The following is a 26,364-nucleotide window of genomic DNA, read 5'->3' as shown; positions in this document are numbered from 1 at the left end:
GAGTTGTAATTTTTTTCTGTACATTTTACTTGTCTGGAAATGTTTGTGCATAATGTGAAAATATGTCAAAGAGCAAACAAAACATTTACAAACGAAAAATACCTTAAACACGCTCCAATTATTTAAAGATTTGCATTACCAGAATGAACGGCGAGTTGATCCAAGCCCACACCATAATGTGGAAAATGTGTATGGAATCGCAGAATTAGACGTGTAAAAATGGAATATGGTAAAACTTTTTAGATTTTGCCCGTGAAATACAAAAACATTTACAGAGGAAGGGCAGAAAGCCTGTCTGAGCTTACTCAAAGCTGCATGCTACTGCATGCTGCTGCATGCTGCTGTAACACTAGTATCTAATGTGGCATTTTAGTAGTTTGTGCCTTTTAGTTGGACAGAGCACTAAAACCTTAGGTTTGAAAAACAAGGTGTACTAAACTTTACAAACTGTGTTTCAAAGACAAATCCAACTGTAAAAGCTTTTGAAACTGCACCAGTTTTATCTTTGTCTTGTTTTAGAATTTATGGACATATCGATAATAAGACCCAACTTGTGTTCAGCCAAGTTCCGGGGTTAACTCAAATGCCAAAAATGTTGTAAAAATTCAGAAATAATATTTGATTATGTTAAAAAAGAAAACTGTGTTTTAGTATGTGAAGTGTTATATGAATCAACAGTGAGGTAAAATGAGAAGCCCCTGATATCTGCAGCAGATAACTAAGTTCAACTTCATGGACGTTTGACATAATCAACATCTTGTATTATGTCTTTTAAATTGTGTCATTTACAGCAGACCTTGTTAAAACATTTAGCTTTTTCATGATGATAGCTTGTGTTACGTTTTCATATTTAATGCAGTTTCTTCATTAAACTCCACAACTGTTTTTCAGCCATTCCTCATAAATTACTTTCATCCATATAACCTTTTTCTCTCAGTTTAGTTCTTTTTTTTTAACCTATGTGAGGCAGAACTGAAAAGTGCTTTACAAATAAAGTTTATTTGGCTGATACTGCAGGCCAGTGACTAACTTGTAATAACAGAAATCCACTTCAAAAAGAGCCACCCTTTTAATGTATAGTTTATTGAGAAATAGGATATTTGTGCAAATTTGAATGAAGAACAAGAAACAGCAGTAAGCACCAAAAAGTTCAATCATTTTTCATTTTTACAATGGTTAATTTTATACTGAGCCTTGATGGTAACAAAAAAGTTATAATAAAGGGGAGATAAACATTTCACACATAAATGTCTTTGTCACAGTGTGCTGAAGAGGGACACTTTTCCTTATTGCACATCTCTTTGTAGCCTTCTGTCTGGGTTAGACCGCTTACTGTTTTTTGGGAGCAAAAACACAAGAATAAAATCATTGTTTTAAAAAAAAAGCATTACTCCAATAAACACTAGTAAATATTTTACCGTCAATTGGGTTGTAGAGGAGGCAGAATTCATGGGAAGGGTTCCATTCTTGGATTTTGTGGTAGAAAGGCCCTTTTAAAACACACAGAATGCACATTTAAAAAAAAAAAAAAATTGTAAAACGTTTCAATGTAGAAAAGCAAACCAACCCTAATTTTGCAAAAACGTTTTTGCTGCCGTCGGGCTAAAGAAAAAGATGATTTCTGTAACTTTACCCGGACTGAGGGAGGTGTGCTTCACTTCAAGTTCTTCTGAGGACTCCTTCGTTATCTAAGGAACCAAACAAGGAACCCCACAGAAAGAACACACAAACCACTTATTTTTCATAAGCTATTCATTACAAGGAATATAGTGCTAGCTCAGTGTTTCCTCACCTTTATAGAACGTTCCCATTTAAAAACCCTAAAATAATAAAAATAAAATGGTTAAAACAACGTATTAGTATTTTTAAATACTTTAGATACTTTATCTTTATGAAAGCAAATCCTACCGTAGTTGAACGGTGTTAAAAGTACATTTTCTTGCTCCACACCTGTGAGGTCTGAAAAATAATTAAACATATATTGTTACACAGCCAAAAAGCGTAAGGGGGGATTCCCCAAGTGACATTACTACGGTATCACATGATCAGTGGCGTCATAGGGGGGATTCCCCCACCGTATATTCAACATATAACTTAAAAATCGTTAGAATATATTCATTAGAACTTACCAAAGAAGCGTATGCCATGTTGTGGGTTGGAGCTTGCGTTCTGACCCTCGGCATGGATCTGAGCGTTAGTGAGGAGCGAAGCTGAAGAGGTTTCTTGCATGATCTCGAGTGATGACTACCTTGCACCGAATGAGCATCTTTATACATTTCTGGTACTGAGAGGATGCGTTTACCGAGAGAGTCGTGACTTCCAGCGGTATACTAAGTTTTACCGAGGCCCCGGATACCTCGACCTGCGCGGAGCAGTGTCTTATTCAGATAAGTTGAAACGCTTTCCTGTTCTGCTAACTAACAATGGCCTGGTGTGTGGCGCACTGAGCGGCGATGGTCACTGGTTTATTGAGATAACAGGGAGGTTTCCTGCTCGGCTCCCTAGCTGACCAGGAAGTGAAGTGTCCATCCACTGATCTGCGCTGAGCAGACACTCTGTTGATGAAGATAACAGAGAGGCTCGGTGTTTTTGTTTATTAACTAACAATGAAAGGATGTCATGCTCGTTGAAAGGAAGGTTTTGCTGTTGTGTGAAAATGATAAGATAACGCCCTGCACGAATTTGCTGACTGCAAATGCCGGATCGATATTGTCTCCCCTTCCTGCAGTGCCACACATGTGTTTTGACACAGCTCCTCCCCTCCTCAACAGATCTCGTGAAACTTAGGTCGTGACCCAAAAACCTGTGGTCAGTAAGACGCTGTCCACCGTAGTATGAGGACGCTCCAAACCTTTAGTTTGGAGGGAGGACTGACTTGAGCTTTATATCAGGATTAAAGATTAAGGATTCTCTATTTCAACGCAATCACAACGGTGCGGGACGGAGGTTTTTTCCACGTAGAGTGTGGCTGGTCTGCTGCTGAGCGTTAGATTGAGTGCGTATAAGATACATTAATTGCATGTGTACAACCGAAATAAATAGATATAATTAAATAATCACGATAGTAAAGTGAATTGTATTATAATTAATATCATCATTTAATATGGGTGGTATGCTGCTGCTAAGCATCAGATTGAGCGTGTATAAAAATTAAATAACTGAATGTGGATAAAATTAAATCATTGGATGTGTATAAGATAAATTAAATAACTGGATGTGGATAAACTGAATTAAGTAGCTGGATGTGTATTAAAGGAATCATTAGACATACTTAAATAATCACGATAATAAAGTTAATAACTATATTAATAATAATATCGTATTAATGACAATAATATAATATGGGTAAGGCAGGAAATCAAAGGGAGGCCGGATATCAAGAGGGGCCAGAAATCGAGGGAGGCCGGAAATCGAGGGAGGCCGGAAATAGGGAGGGGGGACCGGAAATCAAAGGGGAGACCGGAAATCAAAGGAGACCGGAAATGATTAGGGTCATTAATCACCCGTCAATTAAAAAGTGACAGCAGGTATATTGTTATGTTTTTTAGCATTCATGTTTAATTTTTATTTTCCTTGCAGTACATCCTGGAGAGAATAAAGCACCACTTGACTATACTGCTCTATGATGAGGCTTTAAATTTAACTTTCATAACAATATCAACAAATTATATTCCATTGCATTGATTAATGATGAAGAAATTATTTTTTTCGTTTTTCATACATTTTTAAAAAGCTCCAGGGAGCCACAAGGGCGGTGCTAAAGAGCCGCATGCGGCTCTAGAGCCGCGGTTTGCTGACACCCGGTTTAGATGCACAGAGGCAGCTGTGGGATACAGCAGGTTGGATTTTGGTCTCGTCTTACCGGAGCCCCTTTTTCCACATTGCTGTGACCCTTGCATTGCTTGTTGCAAATCCTTAAACAGGACTTCATATCCTTTTTATTGCCACTCCTCCCTAAAGGCCCGATTTGTCATGTGTACGACTAATGGCTGATAATAACAATAATGATCTTTATTGTCATTGCAACATGCAATCCAATGAAATGTGTCCTTTCCATTTAACCCATCCCTTAGGGAGCACATGGGCTGCCACTGTGTTAGGGGTGGGCAATCAGTCACATTTGCAATATAATCGCAATTTTAAATGACGTCTGCAATTTCTGGCTATTTAACAATTAGTGGATAAGACGCGTCCTTTGGGTGTCGGTAATTTGTTTAAAGTGGGGTTTCCTCCACATGGAAGGAGAGAGAGGTGCAGAAGTGAGATAATGTAAATTTATTTTATTTATTTATAATTTGTTTGAGAGTTTATATAAACTTTTTTTTTTTTTTTTACCAGAAACATTCAGGAATCTCACCATAGAATTAAGTACTGGTCAAACTGTTTAATACATAGACTTGTTTGTTGGTTGCACTTTGCACTATATGTTCAGTAACGATTGGTGTCCAACTCAATTAATAAATATTCTCTTGAATAATAATATTCTGATTAATAAAAACAATTACATTTCTTTTTTTAAAATCGTTCTTGTTTATCTACAGTCTTTGTTGCTTGTGGTTTATGCAGAGAAAAGTCAAAATTAAATCTTGATCTCAATTATGGTTCAAAGCTAGCACAATTTACATTTATTTTTCTTTGCCAGAATCATATAGCCCTACACTTTGTGGCGCCCGGGGAGCATTCTGGGGCTAAAAGTCTTGCTCAGAGTCCCAGAGCGGCAGATTGGGAGATTTGAACCGGGGACAGAAGTAGCCTGCTCTAACCACAAGGCGACCACTCCTCTACCCCAAGGGGAGTGGCGCCAATGGTTATCCCTCTGACCCATTTTACAACCTGAGCTGTGGACCTCTGCAGCTCCTCCAGAGTTAATTTTGCCTCCAGAGTTACCATTTGCCTCTTGGTTGCTTCTCTGATTAAATCTCTCTTTGCTTGGCCTTTTAGTTTGGGTAAATGACCACTGTTGGTTAGCAGTTGTCATCCTTTTTACATTTTCGATGCCAGATGCTCTACTTAATGCTCACAGCTTATTGGTTTATAACCTAACCCTGCTTTCAGCTTCTCCACAACTCTATCCTTGCCTCATAGCCGTGCTCCTTTTAGTCTTCATGACGCTGTTTGTCCGCTAATGAATCTTCTGAGGTGCTAAGAGTGAGATTATATTTTACATGTGGACTTTTTAAGTTACTGCTGAATTCAATTGGTCTCACCGGGTTTTATTTAGAGGTGTCAGAGGAAATCGGGTTGACTATAAATGCGTGCTACACTTATCCGATTGTTTTTCTCATAAAAAAGAATTGAAAACAATGAATTATTCTCTTCACTACTTTGCAATAATGTGTGTTGGTCCATTACATAAAATTCACATGAGAAACACTGAAGGTTTTTTATAGTATTATCCCTAATTCTTTCTGTACTCATGTGCAGCTTTACCTTTGCCCCCACATCTCAGCTGCTCCTCTTTTTCACTGACACACTTCAATGATTTTTCTGTCGAGCTACATTTGATATCCTCCTCACAGCTGGCATATAGTTCAGCATCTGTTGAGAATAAACATACAGTCCCACTACACCGCTCACAGATCTGTTTTTTTTTCCGACCGCCTTTTGACCGACCAGAAGTTGCTTCCCAAACACGAACGGATGATTTCTCTTTCTGCCTTAGCCTTGTTGACTAAAGGTCTGCCAGATGACAATCTGTTCTGTTGCATTTGGCTAAGATTCAGTGAAAAATATACTCTCCTGCTTTGGCACGATCCACAGAAGTGCCAAGACTGTTACAAGCTCAAACTCTTGATTTTAAAATGTGATGCATTCAAATGTGTCTTGCTTTGGAAAACATACTCTCTTTGAGGGCGTAAACCAAAGAGCATCATAATTGGTACTTAGTTGGACCTTTTCCTGCTTTTCCAACTTCTTAAATATTCTTTGACCCTGCATAAAGGGAACTAAAAGTAGGTAAAATTTTCTTGAAATTAGTATATTTTCCTTGATTTGAGCAGCCTAATAAGGATGGAACGAGTATTTTTCCCCTAAGATAAGATAGATATCCTGTACTTGAAATAAGATGATGGAGATGAATTGTTTTTATTTTAAGTGCAAAAATCTTATTACAGTTTTATTTACCTGCTCAAATCAAGGAAAATATACTAATTTCAAGAAAATTGTACTTGCTTTTATTTCCCTTTTTATAGTGGACGCATCGAGTTGACTAATAAATAGTAAGACTTGTGAGCAATATTTTTGTTAAAGCAGGTTCAAGCGTTCTCGCTTCAGCATCAAGCCTGTTTGCTAGACATCTCATTGAGCTGATCTTCCTTTTTTGAAGAAAAGTTTCAGTGTCCTCTGCTTAGACGACTGATGCATTATCATGCTGAAAAATTACTTCATTACCAAGCCTGCTTTAGATTGATGAAATGAGAAAATGTCCACCGGTGGATTTCCTCCAGAGGTCATGCCCTTCTCCTCTACCTGACATGCAGTCTCATATCTTAAGAAGATTTTCCTCAGAACCTAAAACCTGTCATCTTTATTCTGGCATTCAGTTGTTGCGTTTCCACAGTGGGGTCTAAAATCCTCGTATGCATTGTGATGAGAAAAACACGACATCCTGTGTGGACAGCACACTTTCAGCCCCACCCACCCAACCACCTCCCTATCTGTACCCTCACCCACAGTGGGGAATTCACATATTTATAAATCCATGCATAAAAACCCAGGTCAAGGCGTAGAATTAAATCTAGTCCTTTTTTTTAATTTCAAGGAATTCAGTTTTATTGAAAATCCTGCCAATCAAAGAAAATCTGCGACAGTCGAAGGGCTGAAAAGAACCTTAGTGGGAGTAAAAAAAACAAACAAAATATGATAATAGCAATAGCCTAAAAGCTTCTGAGGTGCAGTTTTGATTTATGGTTTAATATTATTTATTTCAGTGAGAGTTATGTAGGCTTTGTTTTGATAAATGGGCTGCGTTTTGTAAGGGTCGTATATTTTGAAGCAATATGCACAGAAACGCCACGAGCGTAACTCAAGACAATATTAGAAATGTTTTCATGTGTGCACAAAAAACATGGCTCAGAGATGTACGCGCATGGAACAGGAATCACTTCATTATCAATAGCTGCTAAATGTGTCATCAGACTGAAGGCAAAGCGTTCAAAAGAAAAAATAAAATTACAAATCAAAGCTGTGTCTCACCAAAATGTCATTATGGTTACATAAGGAAAATATTTTTCTGCTTTCCTTGGATTCTCTGCTTTCGAGAAAACAAAAAGTTATTATTTTGCAAACACAGAAATTAATCATAACTTCGAGTATCTACATCTGAAAGGTCATTAATATAATTGGCAAAGAAGCAGGTTGAGAAGAAGAACCAAAGAATTCAGATCTGGTTAGAGATTTAAAATGTTAATCAAGTTGGTTTGTTAATTTCTTTTAACGTTTATTCAAATATGCATTCTCTCATCTGAATCCCAGTCTATTTGGAAAACCGTCTGTTCAAGGTTAGATACTAAATTATCTTGAAAATTTGGGTAAAAACTGAATAAAAGCTGACGAAGTCTCCAAGTGGCTTTATTGTGTGTCTTGGTGTACATGATGCAAACATTATTTTTAGATATACGCTTATAGTCTTTATTTTGGCCAAATTAAGTTAATTTTTGTTTAAATTGTAATAAATTGATCTGGTTAGCTAAAATGAGCACAAAGTCTTAGGAAATGAAAGGTCGAAACCAAGGGTTGTTTCAGACTACATTTTATAGGAACCTCAATGTAAAGAAAAGATGACCTTGTAATGCATAATCTGGTTTCTTGGCTTTCTTTAAGCCTCAAGAGAAAACAGGACTGGATAATTGTATATACCAAGCTAAACTGGTTAAACCCCTTCTTATTTGAGTAAATTGGATGGAGCAGGAGATGGATAGCTGGATGGGGCTTCGCCTGTAGCTGTGACAGCGTTACTCTGGTCTTCCATAGAGAAGAGGCTACTCTGAAAGACCAAGCTCTCAATTTACTGATGCATTTGCATCCCAACCCTCAGCTATAATTATGAGAACAGGATCATGGTTGAAAGTATCAGGCTCTACAAACGGCTATAAAGAGATGCATCTGTAAGACGGCTGATTTTTGCCATCTTGCAGATGAGGTCAGGAGTTCTGTCATCTGATTAAAACTCGCTGTTCCTCCACATTGAAAGGAGACGGTGAAATTATTTGGGATTTGGTTAGAATGCATCCAGAAAAGCTTAATCTGTGTTTTTTTTCTAGGAGCAGACCCAGAACTAATTTTAAGGACTGGAAAAGCCTCCTTAATGTCTTCAAAAAGTGACTGTTGGGTTGCCTCCTTTTTTAAAGACCCAAGATTTTTTTTCTCTGAATGTTTCTATTATCACTAGTCTTGCTTTAATAATTTTCTTTGTTAACTTCCAGTCATCATTGTAGCAAAGCCAACGGTGTTGAGCAAAAACAAAAAAAAACAACTGGTGGTGGCTTTTTTTCTGTTAAAGAAAACTTCCCTGCTTATAATAAATCAACAAATATGTTTGATTCTGTTTTTAAGTTTATTTAAAAAGCATTAATTCACAAAAAAATCTCATCTCAAGACACTTCAAAAGAAAAACGGATCCAGTATATATAGAAAAGTATTAAACAGAAACAGGTGTATGATGGCATCTCCAACTCCACAACAATAAGCAAGCTCCAGTCGGTCCTGATAGCTGTTTGTTTGAAATATATCTGCCGATTAAAAAATTAACAAACAACTGTTTGAACACTGTTTATAACTCTAACTTTGAAGACCATGTCTCATTGCTGAATTAATCTGTACTGAAATCCTGGAGATGGTGGCTCCACTTAAGGAAAACATGAATAAACCACCAACCAGAGTCCTGGCTGAATGAATCTATTCATAGACTCAGGCGGGACTGCAGACAAGTTGAGAGGAAGATTAACTTCTTGTGTCCTTGGGAAACTTTAAGCACTGTTAGCCATCCATCCATCCATTTTCCAACACGCTTATCCCTGCGGGGGTCACGAGGGGTGCTGGTACCCATCTTCAGCTGTCAGTGGGCGAGAGGCGGGGTACAGCCTGGACAGGTCGCCAGTCTATTGCAGGGCGCACTGTTATCTAAAAATCAAAATGCTGTAAAGAGTGCTAAATTTAGCTTTCTCTAAAGCCTGGTCTTTTCCAACAGTGATATGCCTAAAGTTATTTTTAAAATTTTAAAATGATGCTTTAAATCAGTCCAATACATTTGCTACTACACCTTCTAATGAACTTTGAATACATTCTAGATTTTATTCAAGGAAGCATTTCAGATTTATTTATTTATTTATTTTTATTTTTTTTTTTGTCCATCGTAGTATTTGTGTTACGGATCCCTCCATTTTGACTGGGGAGTGTCTTCCTTATCCTTTGTGCGCTGTTGCTTTTAACCACTTTCAGCCTGTGTCTTTCAAAATTTGTGGCCCACAAACTTTTCCTTAGACAGTGTTTCGTGCCTGTCTTTTTAAGGATTTTATTTAAATCCGTTGGGTTATTTCATTTGTTATTGATAAACATGATCCTTTATTCAAGCTGTTTTCTAGCCGCTTTTAAACATGCTTTGATGCAGCCACTGATCAAGAAGAAACATTTAGACTGCTCTGTCCTGTCATATTTCAAAACCATTTTGTCGTCTTTTTATCTCCCGCTTCTTTCCAAGATTCTCAAAAACACAACAACTTTCTATCCAGCTACAAACTGTTTTTAGAAGACAAGTTTCAGCCTGGTTTTAAAAGTTATCACAACACGAAAACTGCTCTGTACATGCGTTTTTTTATTGACCTTTTTATAATAATTGTTGATTTGGGAACTCCCACTTTCCTGATAGTTGTAGATCTAAGCGTCACATTTGACACTGTGGATCATAGTTTCCTTTTAATTGAGGCGTGAGCATTGTGTGGGCATTAAAAAGACTGCTCTACAGTGGTTTAATTTGTGCCTAACAAATAGGGGCCTCTCAGTCCAGATAGATACAGTTCTTACTCTGCAGCCGCAGCACTTCTTACTTGTGGAGTTCCTCAAGGATCCATCCTAGGGCCAGTCAATTTTCCTGATATATGTTGCCCTCTTTGCTGATGACATTCAAGTCTATCTGCCCATTCAAAGAAAAAAGAAACAACTCTTTGAAGTTATTGGACTGTCTTGCAGATATAAATTAACTTTAAACCTTCTCCACCTCCACAATAATAAAACCAAAGGTTATGGTATTTGACAGATCAGATCTTTCTGATACCATCCTTGATTCATTTATGTCACACAATCTCACTTCTGTCAGGTATCTTGGCATATTCTTTGACAGCTCCTTTTAAAAGTTACAAAGCAAATTAGTTATCAAGATTAGTTTTGTTCAGCTACAACTTCTTGCTAAAGTCCTATTGTGTTCCTAAAGATTTTGAAAGATTAATCCATGTTTTGTGTCAGGTTGCCTAGATTTATTGTAATTCCCTATGTCTATTTAGATTCATTCATCCCTTCACTGCTTGCAGCTTGTACAACATGCTACTGCTGGAGGAACAACACAATGAGAACAAATAACTCCAGTACTTGCTCCACTTTACTGGCTGCCTGTTCGTTACAGAATTTATTTTAAAATATAACTGGTTTTAAGGGTCTTTATGGTCTTGCCTCATCATATTTAAATGATGCCATATAATGCCACACATCCTCAAGACACTTTAAATATACTTCTCCTTGGCGTTTGACTTGATATCTTAGTCATTTTTATTTTTACATTATTTTTATTTGCTTAAACAATTTTATTTAAGTCATCTGTGTGTTCTTTCTGTGACTACTATCAATTATGTCCTCTCTGTGCAGTATTTTGGTACAACTTGTTTATAGTAAAGTGCTATATATGCTATATGAATAAAGTTGGCAGTGACAAAGCAGTGGTGTTGCAAAACAAAACCAACTAACCCAAGATGCAGGATGAATGTTGATTTAATTTCCCAATGCTCTATTATCTCCTATTTGACACCATCATGCTGCAAATTTTTGTTATTTATGAGTTACTGGCTACAGTTGCTTGAACAGAAACTGCAACATGCAAATCAACCACAAAGGACTGATTGAAGCAGAGGGAGGCCGTTGATGATGCTGGGATCTGCTGCATAGATCATCCTCACAGGTGCCTCCATTATCTGCCATCAGAGAGGATTACTCATCATTAGGATAGACCCACACAGTCACTCCTGAACTTTACAGATACACATCTTCTTCGCTTGTATTGTACTGTGAGCAGGCACGCTGCTCTAATAATAACATTATTATGTTCAGGCAGCAGATTGATGATGATTACACATCATTCCACTCTCCACTGAGACAGAAAATAGATAAGGATGGCTGATGAACATTTACCGTGGCTCATCTCTTTATCCAGATAGACGCAGAGCAACTTCTTCCCACCAGGGATCCATCTGTCGGTGTGGAGATGCAGAGAGAATCACATCCTTCTCATTAAGACATTTTATCACACACATCTTGTTTGTTTTTTATTAACAAACCGAGTAGTGGTGCTATGACTAAATCAACTTAAGACACAACGCCTTGTTTATCAAAAACTTGTCTAAACTTGGAGGCAAAGTTCCATATATAGTGGCCAATCCCAGTGTCCAAACAATTAGGTGTTGTTTCATGTGGCAGCTGGAAACAGAATTGAAAGAATCGCAAATTTCCTTTTAGGTAGCGTGTACCTTTTTGATTCGGTTATGCAGTTATTTCATTTTATTATAATTTCTAATCATTAGTGTGCCAGTGTGTTACCATTTGCATGTCAATTTGACATTAATACAAACAAATTTTACTACTGGGGGACAAATAAAGGCCTATCCTACATCAAAATAAATTGTATTTCAAAACAAACATGGTTCTAGCACATACCTACATGTTTTTTACGTTTATAAACGAGGATCTGGACTGTTCTGCAGTCAACAGCAGCTCAGTGCAAGTTCTGTGTTTCAGCTAATTTTGCAGAATATTTTCTACAGTGATCAGCTTCAGTCTAACTCCACCATACCTTTGTGTTGTTATTATTTTATTATTATTGGTCACATTTGTCTCCAATAGCTTTATAACTAAACAGAGGAGTAATAGAAAATGGCACACAAGTTAGTTTCTTTGTTTCACTATTTAGTAGCCGACTGAGCCGTCAGCTGATTAGCATTTCCCTGCATTAATTCATGCCACTGTAGACTTCAGTGTTGTGTGATTAAATCTGAGAATTGCATAACTTCGCACCTGGGAGCATTACCTTGTGCAGCTTTGCACGTGGCATCCATTATTTTTTGTTGTCCGCCAGCCTCATAGAGAAAGTTCCTCAAAGCTTCTGCTGGAGGAAGTCTGACAATTAGGGCAAATGTGACTGAGTCGGTTTGTCGACATTGATGCAAATGAGCATCACTGAATAACTGAATAACACTTAACAGCCATACTTTCTACCGTTCTCACCATCTAACTCTTCCGCACATGCAACCGCTACACATAAATACACTTGTAGACACACACACACACACACACACACACACACACACACACACACACACACACACACACACACACACACACACACACACACACACACACACACACACATGTTTAAAGTACGAAGTGTGGGCCGTGCCTTGACTTCCATTGATCTTCAAGCCTTTCTCTGGTCTAACCCTAGTCCTAACCTTTACAGGTTTATATTTAACACTAACATAAACCTAATCCTCATTAGAAAAAAAATGTTTTCACTCAGCTGCAAGTACAAGAACACACACATTCAATAACCCAAAATATTTAAGGGTCTTACAAGTACAGGTTACTGTTACAGCAATGTGCCCTCGCTGCTGGATGCATTTATGATCTTACAGCCAATTACACAATTGAGACTCCAAGATACCCATTTTGTAGAGCAAAACTACCCTGGCACATTTAGGCAACCAACTTCTGATATGCCTGTAATGCCGAGACAGGGCACATGGAATAAAAGTAGAATTATAAAGCTAGAGATGCAGTGTTTTGACTTCACTGCTTTTTGATGTCGCTGTTTTTTATGTTTGGTTACTAATGAAAAAGGTACTATTAGGGGTTCAGTAGGAAGCTAAGTAAATGAAAAAATATTTAATATGAGTGTTGGATTAATATGAGATAATATGAAGCTAAGTAAATGAAAAAATATTTAATATGAGTGTTGGATTAATATGAAATAATATGAAGCTAAGTAAATGAAAAAATATTTAATTTGAGTGTTGGATTAATATGAGATTTGATGCAGATATTGGATGGCCTGAAACTTGGTCTCCTGCATGTGGTGGAACAAAACCTCTTACTGCCTCAAATTCAGAACCTGAAGAAAGTGAGGTTTTTGAATTGAATTTCAATTTTATTTATATAGCGCCAATTCATGAAGCATGTCATCTCAAGGCACTTTCCAAAATCAAATTCAATCAGATTATACAGATTGGGTCAGATTATAGAGATTGGTCAAAAAAAACTTTCCTATCTAAGGGAACCGAGTTGATTGCATCGAGTTTTGACAAGCAGCATTAACTCCTCCTAAGTCCGTCTGCATTGTCCATGGCGTTGCAGCAATCCCTCATGTTGAGCATGAGCGACAGTGGAAAGAAAAACTCCCCATTAACGGGAAGGAAAAACCTTCAGCAGAACCGGGCTCAGTATAAATGGTCATCTACCGACTACAAGTTAGAGAAGACAGAGCAGAGACACAATAAGAGAGACAAAAAAGGACAGAAGCAAACATTGATCCAGTAATCTATTCTACATTAGATGGTAATAGCGGGTGATCCGTCTTCTCTGAATGATGTCACAGCTAACAGAACGCCAGACCAGGTGTACCTAGAAAAGAGAGAGAGAGAGCAAAAAGTTAAAAGCTGAAATGATGACAAGCAATGCAAATTGGACAACAGTAGGAGAACTCAACAGAGTGAAAAAATAGGCCCTGATGTCCTCCAGTAGCCTAAGCCTATAGCTGCATAACTATAGAGATAGCTCAGGGTAACATGAGCCACTCTAACTATAAGCTTTGTCAAAAAGGAAAGTTTTAAGATTAGTCTTAAAAGTAGACAGGGTGTCTGCCTCACGGACCAAAACTGGGAGTTGGTTCCACAGGAGAGGAGCCTGATAGCTAAAGGATCTGCCTCCCATTCTACTTTTAGAGACTCTAAGAACCACCAGCAGACCTGCAGTCTGAGAGCGAAGTGCTCTGTTAGGGACATACGGGGTAATCAGAGCTCTGATATATGATGGAGCTTGATTATTAAGAGCTTTATACGTTTGAAGAATCATTTTAAATTCTATTCTTGATTTAACAGGAAGCCAATGAAGGGAAGCTAAAATTGGAGAAATATGATCCCTCTTGTTGATTTTCATCAGAACTCTTGCTGCAGAATTTTGGATCAGCTGAAGGCTTTGAACTGCATTTTGTGGACTTCCTGATAGTAAAAAATTACAATAGTCCAGCTTTGAAGTAACACATGTATGGACTAGTCTGGTGTGTGCTGTCTGTTTTTTATTACAACATCCAGGTACCTGGGTGGTCACAATTAGCTGAACTAGAGTCACAACACTGGGGCTCCTTACAGGAATGGTCAGAGCAGACTGTACCTGCTGAGGAGGCTGAGGTCTTTTTAGAGTGCAAAGGGTACTGCTCAGGACCTTCTTTGACTCTGAGGTGGCATCAGGCTATCTTCTATATTGTGGTTTGTTGGAGCAGCAGCTTATCAGTAGCTGAGAGGTAGCGGCTGGATAAACTCATTAGGAGGACCAGCTCTGTCCTGGGATGCCTCCTGGACACAGTGCAGGTGGTGGGAGACAGAAGGACTGTAAGAAAAAAATAACATCTCTGAAAGATGATTTCTCCCACTCGATGCATGGAGCTGTTGCAGAGCTGCAGAGCTCTTTCAGTGACAGACTTCTGCAACCCAGATGCTCTAAGGAGCACTTCTGCAGGTCGTTCCTCTCACCCACTATTAGACTTTATAATCTCTGCTGCTCCCAACAAACTAAATAAATGTATGCAACATGCTACTGAAAAAAGCCCTCCCTGGGCTGCCACCTTACCGTGGTGGAGGGGTTTGAGTGTCCCAATGATCCTAGGAGCTATGCTGTCAGGGGCTTTAAGCCCCTAGTAGGGTCACCCAAGGCAGACAGGTTCTAGGTGAGGGACCAGACAAAGCGCAGCCCAAAACTCCCCTTATGATGAGTACGATTGTTGGACCTCGTGTTCCCTCGCCCGGACGCGGGTCACCGGGGCCCCACTCTGGAGCCAGGCCTGGAGGTGGGGCACGTTGGCGAGCGTCTGGTGGCCGGGCTTTTGCCCATGGAGCCCGGCCGGGCTCAGCCCGAAGAGGTGACATGGGTCCCCCTTCCGATGGGCTCACCACCTGTCGGAGGGGCCAAAGGGGTCGGGTGCATTGTGCAACGGGTAGCAGTAGAGGACGGGGACATTGGCGTTCTGATCCTCGGCTGCAGAAGCTGGCTCTTGGGACGTGGAATGTCACCTCTCTGGTGGGGAAGGAGCCTGAGCTTGTGCGCGAGGTTGAGAGGTTCCGACTAGAGATAGTCGGACTCACCTCGACGCACCGCTCTGGCTCCGGAACCAGTCTCCTTGAGAGGGGCTGGGCATTCTTCCACTCTGGAGTTGCCCATGGTGAGAGGCGCCGAGCTGGGGTTGGCATACTTGTTGCCCCCCATCTCGGTGCCTGCACGTTGGGGTTTTCCCCGGTGAACGAGAGGGTGGCCTCCCTCCGCATTCGTGTGGGGGGACAGGTTCTGACTGTTGTTTGCGCTTATGCGCCAAACAGCAGTTCAGATTACCCACCCTTTTTGGAGTCCTTGGAAGGGGTACTGGAGAGTGCCCCTCCTGGGGACTCCCTCGTTTTGCTGGGGGACTTCAACGCTCACGTGGGCAATGACAGTGGGACCTGGAGGGGCGTGGTTGGGAGGAATGGCCCACCTGATCTGAACTCGAGTGGTGTTTTGTTGTTGGACTTCTGTGCTCGTCATGGCTTGTCCATCACAAACACCATGTTCAAGCATAAGGGTGTCCATATGTGCTCTTGGCACCAGGACACCCTAGGTCGCAGTTCAATGATCGACTTTGTTGTCGTTTCATCTGATCTGCGGCCGTATGTCTTGGACACTCGGGTGAAGAGAGGGGCAGAGCTCTCCACCGACCACTACCTGGTGGTGAGTTGGCTCCAATGGCGGGGGAGGAAGCCGGTCCGACCGGGCAGGCCCAAACGCACTGTGAGGGTTTGCTGGGAACGTCTGGCAGAGTCCCCTGTGAGGCGGAGCTTTAACTCCCACCTCCGGGAGAACTTTAAACACGTCCCGAGGGAGGCGGGGGACATTGAGTCTGAATGGACCATGTTCCACGCCTCTATTGTTGAGGCGGCTAGTCGGAGATGCGGTTGCAAGGTTGTCGGTGCATGTCGCAGCGGCAACCCTCGAACACGTTGGTGGACACCAGCGGTGAGGGAAGCCGTCAAGCTGAAGAACGAGTCCTACCGGGCTTTTTTGGCCTGTGGGACTCCGGAAGCAGCTGATGTGTACCGGCGGTCCAAGCGACAGGCGGCTCGACTGGTCGCCGAGGCAAAAACTCGGGCGTGGGAAGAGTTCGGAGAGGCCATGGAGAAAGACTTCCGTACGGCTTCGAAGCGATTCTGGTCCACTATCCGGCGTCTCAGGAGGGGGAAGCAGTGCAGTACCAACACTGTTTACAGTGGGGGTGGTGTGCTGCTGACCTCAACTCGGGACGTCGTGCGTCGGTGGGCGGAATACTTCGAAGACCTCCTTAATCCCTCCAACACGTCTTCCATTGAGGAAGCAGAGCCTGAGGACTCTGGGTCGGGTTCTCCCATCTCTGGGGCTGAGGTTGCCGAGGTTGTTAAAAAGCTCCTCGGTGGCAAGGCCCCGGGGGTGGATGAGATTCGCCCTGAGTACCTTAAGGCTCTGGATGTTGTGGGGCTGTGTTGGTTAACGCGGCTCTGCAACATTGCGTGGACATCGGGGGCAGTTCCCCTGGATTGGCAGACTGGGGTGGTGGTCCCCCTATTTAAAAAGGGGGACCGGAGAGTGTGTTCCAACTACAGGGGAATCACACTCTTAAGCCTCCCTGGTAAGGTCTATTCAGGGGTTCTGGAAAGGAGGGTCCGTCGGATAGTCGAATCTCGGATTCAGGAAGAGCAGTGTGGTTTTCGTCCTGGCCGTGGAACACTGGACCAGCTCTACACCCTCAGCAGGATTCTTGAGGGGGCATGGGAGTTTGCCCAACCAGTCTACATGTGCTTTGTGGATCTGGAGAAGGCATTCGACCGTGTCCCCCGGGGGATCCTGTGGGGGGTACTCCGGGAGTATGGAGTACCGGACCCTTTAATAAGGGCTGTCAGGTCTCTGTACGACCGGTGTCAGAGTCTGGTCCGCATTGCCGGCAGTAAGTCGGACTCGTTTCCGGTGAGAGTTGGACTCCGCCAAGGTTGCCCTTTGTCACCGATTCTGTTCATAACTTTTATGGACAGAATTTCTAGGCGCAGCCAAGGTGTTGAGGGGATCCGTTTTGGTGGCCTTAGGATTGCGTCTCTGCTATTCGCGGATGACGTGGTCCTATTGGCTTCATCAGGGCGTGATCTACAGCTCTCACTGGAGCGGTTCGCAGCCGAGTGCGAAGCGGCCGGGATGAAAATCAGTGCCTCCAAATCCGAGACCATGGTCTTGAACCGGAAAAGGGTAGAGTGCCTTCTCCGGGTTGGGGAGAATGTGCTGCCCCTAGTGGAGGAGTTCAAGTATCTTGGGGTCTTGTTCACGAATGAGGGCAAGATGGAGCGGGAGATCGACAGGCGGATTGGTGCAGCGTCTGCTGTGAAGCGGGCGCTGTACCGATCCGTTGTGGTGAAGAGAGAGCTGAGCCAAAAGGCGAAGCTCTCGATTTACCGGTCGATCTACGTTCCTACCCTCATCTATGGTCACAAGCTTTGGGTCGTGACCGAAAGAACGAGATCCCGGATACAAGCGGCTGAAATGAGTTTTCTCCGTAGTGTGTCTGGGCTCTCCCTTAGAGATAGGGTGAGGAGCTCAGTCATCCGGGGAGGACTCAGAGTAGAGCCGCTGCTCCTCCACGTCGAGAGGAGCCAGTTGAGGTGGCTCGGGCATCTGGTCAGGATGCCTCCTGGACGCCTCCCTGGTGAGGTGTTACGGGCACGTCCCACCGGGAGGAGGCCCAGGGGAAGACCCAGGACACGCTGGAGGGACTATGTCTCCCGGCTGGCCTGGGAACGCCTTGGGATTCCTCCTGAGGAGCTGGCCCAAGTGGCTGAGGAGAGGGACGTCTGGGCCTCCCTACTGAAGCTGCTGCCCCCGCGACCCGACCCCGGATAAGCGGAAGAAGATGGACGGACGGACGGACGGCAACATGCTACTGGTTGCACACATTCTGATCTGATCAAGAATCATTTACACTGTCTCTTAGATGCCAATGTCCATTTGTAAATTTTTTAGCTTCTCTGGGTGTTTTTGTACTTGCATCGTTCTGTAAATCAGCTGCCGTCTTCTTCCATTTTAACTTGAAAATTGCCTTTTTACCTGAATATACCATATTATAAATTAATAATTGAGCAGTATTTTTAGTCTTTCTTGTAAGATGTAAAGCAGAAGAGAAATAACTTGCTTTTCAATTACCTTTATATTCATATTATTTAGAGTATAAATCTGGTGTCCTGTCTACTTTTTTTTTTTTTTTTTGTTGTTGTTTTTTTTTTTTTTTTGCCACTGTCGCACCCAAATGTGCCCCCATTGAGGAATAATAAAGATCTTCTGTTCTACAAAGTACGTTCTGGGTAAAACTGAAGATCATGCGGGAACAAATGGCTGTCTGGCCCTCGGTTTTCTTTAAAGAACTGATGTTGTCATGCTCCTGTGGGTCCCGTTACCTGGACTCAGGGGTTTTCTCCCATCAGCTTGGTTGGCTCGAGTTGTGTTTAAATTTTTAAAAGGATGTTTGTGCTTTTGAAAGTTGTCAAACAACTGGCTGCTCCAGATATTTCATGAAATAGCACCTTCATTTCCATTAATGGTGTTGACATAGTTCAACGAGTGCAGCAGGAGAAGGAGCTAACTGGTCATAATGTCTAGCTTTATTAAACTCTGTGTGAAATACCAGCTCCTAGTTTTTCAGGAGTGTGGTTTTGATGGATGTTGGGAATAAACTGGAACTGACAGCACTATAGTTCCTCATCTATCAGATGAAACAGATGTACGGCAGTGATGTATTCACACATGGTTACAAACACTCCTTTGTCTCCTCTAACAGCTGCGATATATGAGTTCAGAACAGTTTTAAACTTTGGTTTGAAAAATGAAACACTAAAAGTTCTTGACAAATGCTAATCAAATTGGATGAACAGCCCGTGGCAAAAGTATTCACAACTATCAAATATTTTCACTTTTTGTCATGTCACACCTGAAAAGTAAATTGTTCAGCTATGTGTGATTTATTTTTGATATGAAATGGATGTTCTTTAAAGGGCTGGAGTTTTCTTTAGAGAACATTATTAAACAAACAGCATCAGATGGGTGATTCAGAACACTATTAAAAGGTTTTTAAGAAGGGCTAGCATATAAAATGACTTCCCAAGCTTTGGCCGTCTTGTATAACGCTGTTCAAGCCATCATCTGAAAATGGAAAGAGGATGGCAAAACTGCTGTTTTCAAAGATGTTTGCAGATTTGTGGTTGACCAAAACTCACAAGCGGCGCAAGGAGAGCAATAATCCAACAACAAAGAGGCCCCACTCTGGAGGAGCTGCAGAGATCCCCCCTTAGTTGAAAGGACAATTTTCTATCATGCATATTAAGAATCTAGACTTCATGAAAAACTGATAAGAAAGGCATTGTTTAAAAGTGAAGTTGATTGCAGTATGTAAGATTTTCACACATTTAGTGGTGCACCAAATACATTTTCATACGACTTCGCCGTTAAGCACGTAATAACTAATGCAGAAGCCACGGAGTGTCATAAATGTGACAGTGTCAACAAGTATGTCCTCCGTGTATTTGGTACCAAGCTACTGCTAATAGCTACGGTAGTTGTGCGAAATGGTTTTCGACACTGTTGCCAATTCCGGATATTCTAGGTGACTTTGGGCTTGTTTTTCTCCAAAGTCGCATATAGATTCCATGAGTCGTGGGTTGCGTTCTTTTGGGCTTGTTTCTGAACGTGAAGTCACTTTTTTGGGCTCTAAAATAAGCGACTATAACCACAAGTTGTAAAGAGCGCTGTTGCACTACAGACACCATGAACCGGCTGATATCTATGAGGTGCCCCCAGAGACATAAATCAAAATTAACTTCCATATACACATGTTAAATTAAACTCTTCTATATAATATAGTGAAAAACGTGCATAAACACTAGTGAAAAGCTCTCACATACACTAGTGAAAACATTTACCTCTTATATAACCTACTGAAAACCTTGCACAAACACTAGTGAAAAGCTCTCACATGAACTAGTGAAAACATGTACCTCTTATATAACCTACTCAAACGTTCTCATACAAAGTAGTGAGAACTGTTCATATAAACTGGTGAAAAGCTTTACCTTTCATATACACTACTGAAAAGCTTTCATAAACACTACTGAAAAGCTTTCATATACACTACTGAAAAGCTCTCATATACACTACTGAAAAAGCTTTCATATACACTACTGAAAAGCTTTCATACACACTACTGAAAAGCTTTTATATACACTACTGAAAAGCTTTTATATACACTACTGAAAAGCTTTCATATACACTACTGAAAAAGCTTTCATATACACTATTGAAAAAGCTTTCATATACACTACTGAAAAAGCTTTCATATACACTATTGAAAAAGCTTTCATATACACTACTGAAAAAGCTTTCATATACACTACTGAAAAAGCTTTCATATACACTACTGAAAAGCTCTCACACACACTACTGAAAAGCTACGGATTTCAGTTGAAACGGAAGGCATTTCACTTGAAACGGAAGGCATTTCAGTGAAACAGGAAGGAGTGTCATTAACCCGGAAGTTATTGTAAACAGAGGTCACTCCGGTTAGCTCCGTACATTTTGTGCAATCTCCGGCCGATATTTTATCAAATATAATTATTGATTACTGCTGAGTAGTGATGGGTCCGGCAACACCGATGCGTCGGCGCATGCGTCGAGCTCATAGAGCAAAACCCGTGTCGATGCGCATATCACTATGGAAAAGTCACGTGATCGATACAGGAACTGTTTCGAACTGACTGACGCGCTAAACTGTGTTTATAAGCAGTGTTCTGTTCCCTCTAAGCTGCGCGCGCGTGCATTCGCGCATCTGGATTCAGCACGCACAGCAAAGCTATGCAGCGCAGTAAATAAAAGCCAAGCTGAACTGTTCGTTTTTTTTTAACCATTTTACAACTCTGGTGAGATGGTGTTCCGCAGTCTCGCTCTGTGAGCGCAGGTGCTGATCGGAGCGCACCACTGATAGATTTGGCAGACGACTTTATGGTTGGGCAGGTTGCGCTGTGCGTCTTTGTTCTGAGCCTTGTGTCAGAAAAACGGCTGATCTACCCTGAGTGGGAAGCTGCTGCTCTGAGTAGTTCTCCATCACTCTATCATACTCAGCGTTTCTGATTTCAAAACAGATGATATAAGTCAGGTAACTAAACACAGCGTCCGATCAACCATGAGTTGAACGTGAACACGAGCATGAAAAAAAGCCCGATCAATGGAACGCACATAACTCGATTCACCATGGCAACGACAGAAAAGCTTTGGAACTGCGCATGTCCTGCGAGTAGAATTAAACATTTTTAAAGAAGGCATATGAACAATATTAAACCATAAGAAACAATACCATTGCTGCTGCAAACCGCAAGAGAATTTTTTTGAAAAAGTCAATGCATGCGCAATGTGAAAGTTATGTGATGGAGAATTAAAGCAGTTTTCTCACACTTCACTAGTTCAACACAAAAGGTTGTGGGGGGCATTCATTACTAAAAGCATTGAAAGGACATGGCAGCAAATCATGATAAAATACAGTTTAACCAGGCAAGGTTAAGTTAAAAGTTTTATGTTTAACAGTATTCAACTAAAGCATTAATTGGCTATATTCAACATATGCAATTAATGATGGGATGGTGTGTGTTATTGAAATACCTGATATGCTCATCTTTTTGCCATTGTTCACCAATCCTAAAAATGAGTTGACACTGATTGTCTTGTAGATGTTTATTGTGCCAACCTCACTTTACAACTACATGGGCTATATGGAATGGAAAAGTAGAGTTGGAAGTGCCGAAATTTGATACAGAATACATTATTGCTTTCATTCTGCATAGTTATTTTATTAATCTTGTGGGTCTGTGACTATGGAACACCTTTAAAGTGTAACTGAGTAACATTTCTGACAGCGCAACATACAGTTGCCTCTGAGAGATTTTCTGGGTCTCCTGTTATTAAAAAGCGGCCTTTGGCATAAAAATGAAGAGCAGCACAAAGAAATTGTTCAGAACTGAGCGTGTTCCCTCGTTATTTTAGAAAAGCGATGCGTGGCTGAGAATATTGAAATAAATCATCTGACGACCCCAAATGAGCCCCAGCCAGGACCATCTTCACAAAAGCTGTCTGCCCCTACTTCAGGCATGTTATTGGGCAGTTTGTTGTTTATAAATCATGAACTAAAATGCCAATTTGTTCTTTTTACATAACATTTGGCAACATTTGACATCAAAGTGGGCAGGCAGACCCAAAGTGCCACAGCTAATGCCATCCAGGAGGTGCACAGATACTTGGCAGACGGGTCCCAAGATCCTATGATAGACTGGAAAAATCAAAAGACAGTCTGTCCAAACCTCTTCCGCTTTTCATTACAATTTATCTGCACTCCAGCATCATCTGTGCTTCATTTGGTGTCTTCTACAGTTGGAGAAGTGATATCAAAAAAGCGTAACAAATTCAATATCAAAACGTCGAAAACAACTTATTTTTTTGAATAAAAATTTGTAAAAAAAATAAAATAAAAAAATGCCAGTCCACAAGCATCCTCATTCACAACATGTTTACTTAGAGGGTATTACGTTATGATACAGGTTCACATTATTTGACTGTATAAAAAAAATCAAAGATATTTTAAATTCAAATGAAAATATGAAATAATACAATGCAACATACAATGACTTAAATTGTATTATTGTGTATACTAGGTCATCTAATCAGTGTCAGTTAACGCTGTCAACTAGGTTGCCTGTAGGGATTTTTAACGTCCAGCAGGTGTCAGTATTCAGTGACACAGTATCAATACAGTTTGGCAACGTGTCGAAATATTTCATGACGCCTCATCGACCCATCACTACTGCTCAGCTACCCGCTGAACACCTCACAGAAGCAGGGGCATTACTCAACTTTATTTTAGCTTATCCTGTCAAATGCTACAATGGTAAACCGCTATTTCAGTAGTGGGTATGAAATCTTTTTTAGTTGTGTCTATGAAAGCTTTTTCAATAGTGTACTATATGAAAGCTTTTCAGTAGTATATATGAAAGCTTTTCAGTAGTGTATATGAAAGCTTTTCAGTAGTGTATATGAAAGCTTTTCAGTAGTGTGTGTGAGAGCTTTTCAGTAGTGTATATAAAAGCTTTTTCAATAGTGTATATGAAAGCTTTTTCAGTAGTGTATATGAAAGCTTTTCAGTAGTGTGTGTGAGAGCTTTTCAGTAGTGTATATAAAAGCTTTTTCAATAGTGTATATAAAAGCTTTTTCAATAGTGTATATGAAAGCTTTTTCAGTAGTACAACTGAAAAATGCAAGAGAATCTTTCTTCTCTGAGATCATCAAGAAAAACATTAATAATACTCATGTCTTATTTTCCACAGTTGACAGGCTAACAAATCCTCCTATGTCCGTGACTTCCGAACTCCACTCCACCAGGGCCTGCAACGAATTTGCTAACTTCTTTACTGAAAAAATCCTAAAAATTAGAGGATCACTTTGTACTACCATATCAACACCAGAACCAATGCTTTATTCAGCTGGAACTATTTCTGACAAAATGTCCCATTTCAGCGAAATAAACCACAAAAGCTTAGAGCAGATCATTCAGCAGTTAAGTTCCTCCTCCAGCTGCCTTGATGTTCTACCCACAGCTTTCTTTAAAAAAGTTTTACCTGTAATAGCGTCTGATTTGACTCAGATAATAAACGCGTCCCTTCTGTCAGGTGTTTTCCCCCAGTCCCTAAAAACAGCAATTATCAAACCACTGCTGAAAAAGAACAATTTAGACAAACTTCTACTCCAGAACTACAGGCCCATCTCAAACCTCCCCTTTATCAGTAAGATTATTGAAAAAGTTGTATTTCAACAATTAAACACCTTCTTAACAATGACCAGCCGCTTTGATGGTTTCCAGTCAGGTTTCCGTGCTCACCACAGTACAGAGACCGCCCTTATCAAGGTTTTTAATGACATCCATATAAATACAGACTGTGGAAGAACCACCGTGCTGGTACTATTGGACCTCAGTGCAGCATTTGATACTGTTGATCACTCCATTCTGTTAGAGCGCCTGGAGAACTGGGTCGGCCTTTCTGGTACAGCTCTCCACTGGTTTAAATCTTACTTAAAGGACAGGGACTTTTTTGTATCAGTAGGTAACTTTACATCGAAGATTACAAAAATCACATGTGGGGTTCCCCAAGGGTCCATCCTGGGTCCCCTCCTCTTCAATATCTACATGCTCCCTCTAGCCCAGATAATAAAAAATAACAACATCAGCTACCATAACTATGCAGACGACACACAGCTCTACATCACCATGTCACCAGGTGACTATGAACCAATTCAAGCACTGAGTAAATGCCTAGAAGAAATCAATGCATGGATGTGTCAAAATTTTCTTCAGTTGAACAAAAACAAAACAGAAGTAATAATATTTGGACCAATAGAGGAGAGATCAAAAGTTAGCACACAGCTTCAGTCGCTTCAGCTAAAAACCACTGATCAGGCCCGAAATCTGGGAGTAGTGATGGACTCAGACCTGAACCTCCAAAAGCATCTAAAGACAATTACAAGGTCAGCTTTCTACCACCTGAAGAACATTTCTAGGATTAAAGGACTGATGTCTCAGCAGGATCTGGAAAAACTAATCCATGCGTTTATTTTTAGTCGAATTGATTACTGCAACGGTGTTTTTACAGGTCTGCCTAAAAAGTGGATCAGACAGCTGCAGCTGATCCAGAACGCTGCTGCCCGCGTTCTCACTAAGACTAAGAAAGTAGAGCACATAACCCCCGTTCTAAAGTCCTTACACTGGCTCCCTGTATCTCAGAGAATAGACTTTAAAATACTTCTGTTAGTCTATAAATCTCTAAATGGCTTAGCACCTAAATACATCACAGACTTGTTATCAGCGTATAAACCCTCCAGACCACTCAGGTCTTCTGGCTCCAGCCTACTCTGCATACCTAGAACCAGAACCAAACACGGAGAAGCAGCATTTAGTTCCTATGCTCCACTTATCTGGAACAAACTTCCAGAAAACTGTAAAAGTGCAGAAAGCCTGAGTTCCTTTAAATCAAGATTAAAAACACATTTGTTTAGAATTGCCTTTGAATGTTCAAGTTAAAATGTTTTACTGTTTTCAAATGTTCTTTTTTGTTTCTACACTATCCCTACTTGCTTTTATTCTGTTTTATTTTCCAATATTTTAATCATGTAAAGCACTTTGCATTGTCTCTGTACTGAATTGTGCTATATAAATAAATTTGCCTTGCCTTGCCTAGTGTATATGAAAGCTTTTCAGTAGTGTATATGAAAGCTTTTCAGTAGTGTGTGTGAGAGCTTTTCAGTAGTGTATATAAAAGCTTTTTCAATAGTGTATATGAAAGCTTTTTCAGTAGTGTATATGAAAGCTTTTCAGTAGTGTATATGAAAGCTTTTCAGTAGTGTATATAAAAGCTTTTTCAATAGTGTATATGAAAGCTTTTCAGTAGTGTATATGAAAGGTAAAGATTTTCACCAGTTTATATGAACAGTTCTCACTACTTTGTATGAGAACGTTTGAGTAGGTTATATAAGAGGTACATGTTTTCACTAGTTCATGTGAGAGCTTTTCACTAGTGTTTATGCAAGGTTTTCAGTAGGTTATATAAGAGGTAAATGTTTTCACTAGTGTATGTGAGAGCTTTTCACTAGTGTTTATGCACGGTTTTCACTATATTATATGGAAGAGTCTAATTTAACATGTGTATATGGAAGTTAATTTTGATTTATGTCTCTGGGGGCACCCCATAGATATCACTCTGCCCCTCCGCG

At 40.6% G+C, this 26,364-nt stretch overlaps 1 protein-coding gene and 1 long non-coding RNA gene across 3 annotated transcripts in view; one reads left to right on the top strand and one right to left on the bottom strand.

Annotated features, from left to right (window-relative positions):
• The window catches only part of necab2 (N-terminal EF-hand calcium binding protein 2), a 181,081-nt gene that overhangs the window by 36,475 nt on the left and 118,242 nt on the right, over positions 1-26,364 (top strand). The gene's annotated exons all lie outside the window — the stretch shown is intronic.
• On the bottom strand, positions 1,474-2,941 carry LOC118567294. Its single transcript, XR_004933577.1, has 4 exons — positions 2,130-2,941; positions 1,909-1,959; positions 1,793-1,820; positions 1,474-1,688 (listed from the first exon to the last, which is right to left on the bottom strand). It is a non-coding gene; the product is annotated as an uncharacterized LOC118567294 (long non-coding RNA).

This window comes from Fundulus heteroclitus, chromosome 2 (genome assembly GCF_011125445.2).
Source record: "Fundulus heteroclitus isolate FHET01 chromosome 2, MU-UCD_Fhet_4.1, whole genome shotgun sequence".
Classification (NCBI taxonomy): Eukaryota; Metazoa; Chordata; class Actinopteri; order Cyprinodontiformes; family Fundulidae; genus Fundulus; species Fundulus heteroclitus.
This window is presented reverse-complemented; position numbering and strand designations above follow the sequence as displayed.